Source organism: Acanthisitta chloris, unplaced genomic scaffold, assembly GCF_000695815.1.
Source record: "Acanthisitta chloris isolate BGI_N310 unplaced genomic scaffold, ASM69581v1 scaffold27655, whole genome shotgun sequence".
NCBI classification, from domain to species: domain Eukaryota; kingdom Metazoa; phylum Chordata; class Aves; order Passeriformes; family Acanthisittidae; genus Acanthisitta; species Acanthisitta chloris.
The window spans coordinates 1,598-5,396 of NW_008675885.1; the positions used below are offsets into that span (position 1 = coordinate 1,598).

Below are 3,799 nucleotides of genomic sequence, written 5' to 3' on the forward strand. Positions count from 1 at the left end.
GCCTGCAGCTGGGGTGAAGGTTGGTAGGTGGAAGTACCCAAGGAAGTGGCAAAGGGCTCTCTCTGCTCCCTGGAGGTTGGAGCTCTCTGGGGTGGGTTTGGGACAAGGCTGACTTGAGAAGTTGAATTTTTTTCTGAGTATATCTTGCACAGACAGCTCTGGTAAGCCTGGAGCTTACGGGTCTGAAGTGCTGCAGGCCCTGAGCTGTGCTCAGAAAGGGGCTAAGCAGATGTTCTCTGGGGTTAGGAAATTAATCTGGAATGAGATCTTCTCTGAGCACTGGGCCTAGCTCAGCACCTAACACTTTTGTGACCTATATCTTGTCTCCCAAAGCCCTAACAGCACAAAACTCTTAACTCCACGAGTAGTGCTGGAGCTGTGCCTCGGGTGAGTGACTCCAGTTGGCAGCAAATGCAGACCAGGAGCTCTCCTGGATTGCCTGCGTGATGTCTGTACAATTTGGAGGAATAACTCTGTGTCTCTTCTAGGAGTAAATTAATTTTTTTTGGACTATCTGCCTTTAAAAATAATTATTTTTTTCCTGGCTGCATTGGATGTGCTGGTGAGGGACTTGGGACTTCCGATGGTGAATAGCTCCCTGGTTAACTGTTGCCTGACATGTGACTGTCACCACTGGCTTGGCAAGGAGCCCAGACGAGTTTCTAGCCTGAGCAGTGATGCCTCATGTCAGGGAGAAAGGGGAAACAGCAGCAGGGAAGCTGCATCGTGAGGCTTAATATCCCCTAAGTGTGAGAACATCACTGGTTTTGCTCTGAGATATTTTTGCAGAGGTAGCAGGACTTGCTGGTGGCTCTTAGCTTGGTCACCAAGGGGTCATGGTGAGGGTTCCATGCTGTGTGTTCATCTCTTGTGTGTTCTTCCTTTTAAACAAAACTCATGGAAGGGCAGTTTTGTCAGTGCTGAGACCAGAGCTGCAATGCTCTGACCTCCCCCACAACTGCTTGCTCAGGGTCACAGCAACCCAGAAGAGAGTTTGGCCTTTTTGCTCAAGTCTTGACATAAAATTCAAATTTTGGGCAGCTCAAATCCAGAATTTGTGGGGCCTCCCAAACTAGGGCAGCCCTGCAGGGCTGAAGGGTCTGGTCAGACTGGCTCTTAGTGATATGATTTGTCCATTTGTATCCCAAGCTTTGACTCTTTCAAGCTTGAGGCTGCCTAGCTGGGACTCCCAGGAAAATGGGTAATTGCTGGAGAGGAACTTGAAAGCAGGATGAGAGATGGGAAGTGCTTCTGGTGGATGATGAGAACTTAATCTTCCTGGGATCTCTGAGCTGAGTTAAACTCAAATTATAAGCTGGTGTCCAGATAGTTTATTTTATGGTCTTGAGGGTTATTTTAGCCTCCTGTGTGTTAAGTAATCAGGCAGGTGATTCAGCTTCCCTCTAAATGAACAAAGCTTTGGAGGGACCAGTGGGTGTGCCAGGACTGAGCAGGCAGCATTAAAATCACCGGAGTAACACCCGTAAGATGAAAGCTGCCTCTTGTGCTTGATAGCATGCCAAGCTCAGCATGAAGCTCTGACACACTGGAAATTGTTAGGATACACTTACTGGTTGGGACATGAACTTGCATACGCTTGGCTGGGGCTTTTGAGCAGTTTTGGCATCTTGATTTGCCTTTAATGAATCTTGACAGGCCGAAGGGGATGGCTAAAAGGAGTGAGCCACCCTGATCAAATCCACAGGGACTGCTGCAGACTGTGCTGCTGCCTCCTGTTTGGGGTCCTTTTGGGGTCAGCTGCTCTTGGCTTGATGGCTGGAACCATGAGGGAATGAAGGGGGCAGAGAACACCCCAAAAAATAGGGTCAGAGCCTCTGCAGTTCAGTGTGGGGAAAGAAGGGGAGAGCAGACACTGCACTGGAAACAGAACAGCTGATCGTGTGTAGTTAGGTCCCTCTAACACGAGGGAGTAAGTGGAGGAGAGCCACCCCCAGCTGCTGGCAGGACTCTGGATGCTTTCCAAAGTGACCTATTTCTGATGGATTAGCTTTTTATTTCGCTGTCTTGCACTGGAGTGACCCATATAAGCGCAGGGAGTGAATCCTGCTGTCACCAGGCTGCTCCAAGATTGTCTTCTTGCCTCTCACTGCCTCTCTTTGTATCTCAGGTTGTTCGTAGTCGCCTGGAGAAGAAAGGAATCACAGTCCATAACGTCAGGTTGAATGGCTCAGCAGCTAGTCATGTCCTACATCAAGACAGTGGCTTGGGCTACAAAGACCTGGATCTCATTTTTGGTGTGGATCTGAAGACGGAAGATGTTTTCCAGCTCGTTAAAGATGTGGTCATGGATTGCCTGCTTGACTTCCTCCCTGAAGGTGTCAACAAGGACAAGATCACCCCCATGACTCTGAAGGAGGCCTACGTGCAGAAGCTGGTGAAGGTGTGCAATGAGACCGACCGCTGGAGCCTCATCTCCCTCTCCAACAACAGTGGGAAGAACGTGGAGCTCAAATTCGTGGACTCTCTGCGACGGCAGTTCGAGTTCAGTGTGGACTCCTTCCAGATCATCCTGGATTCGCTCCTGCTCTTTGGGGAATGCTCAGAGAACCCCATGGGTGAGAACTTCCACCCTACGGTCACTGGGGAGAGCATGTATGGGGACTTTGAGGAGGCCATGGATCACCTCCGGAACAGGGTCATCGCCACCAGGAACCCGGAGGAGATCAGAGGTGGAGGCTTGTTGAAGTACTGCAACCTCTTGGTCAGGGGTTTTAAACCCAAATCAGAAGTGGATATGAAGGCACTACAGAGGTACATGTGCTCCAGGTTTTTCATAGACTTCTCTGACATCGGTGAGCAGCTGAGGAAGTTGGAATGCTACCTCCAGAGCCACTTTGTTGGGATGGAGAGCAACAGATATGACTATTTGATGACCCTCCACAGGGTGGTCAATGAGAGCACAGTCTGCCTCATGGGACATGAGAGGAGGCAGACCCTGAACCTCATTGCCATGCTGGCTGTGAGGGTCCTGGCTGAGCAGAACATCATCCCCACGGTCACAAACGTTACCTGCTACTACCAGCCAGCCCCTTATGTCAGTGAAATAAACTTCAACTACTATGTCACCCACGTGCAGCCCTTCCTGCCTTGCAATCAGTCTTACCCAACGTGGCTTCCCTGTAACTGAGCCAGGACAAACTTCAGGGTCTGTCCTCCAAGGTATTTCCTTGCCTTGGGGGGTTGGGAGGGTGGGGATGGGGGCACACAAAAAAAAACCCAAAACCCAGAAAAGAAAAAAAAAAAACCAACCAACCTTCCTAGAACTGCAACAAAAGGAAACTTCCTGGACTCTTGCTTGAGTGTCTTGTTCCTGGGGTTGTTGGGACGAGACCTGTCTGCTGTACACTGTGATGGGAAGTGCAGTGTTATGGAAATTAGATGACTTGGACGTTTATGGGAAGACTCTTATGGAATTCTGGAGGCAATGGGGTGGGAGTGGGTGTGTGAGGGGAGACTGTAGAGTTATGCTAAGGTAGAGCTGCACTGCCCTGAAATGGATCTGAATTGTGTTTGTTGGGGGCTTTTGTGTTTCTCTTTTTTTTTTTTTTTTTTAAGTGCAGGAGGTGTTATGGGTGTGCAAACTTGTGGCTTCTCCTTGACAGAAGCCCGAGTGGCTAATTCCTTTGAAGGACCAAAGAATCCTGTTTAAGTGCCTGTAACAATATAAACACAACTGTACTGTAAACCTTTATTATTTTCGCAGGGGCTGATGTCCCAGAGCTTGAGTGGGGAATGTCTGAAGAGGAAAACGTTTCTGTTGTGGAGTGGGGAGGGTCGT

The 3,799-nt window shown here is 49.3% G+C and overlaps 1 pseudogene; it reads left to right on the plus strand.

The window, feature by feature from the left end:
- The first annotated feature begins 2,128 nt into the window (after window positions 1-2,128).
- Window positions 2,129-3,148, plus strand: LOC103803383 (annotated as a pseudogene).
- Window positions 3,149-3,799: the final 651 nt, after the last annotated feature.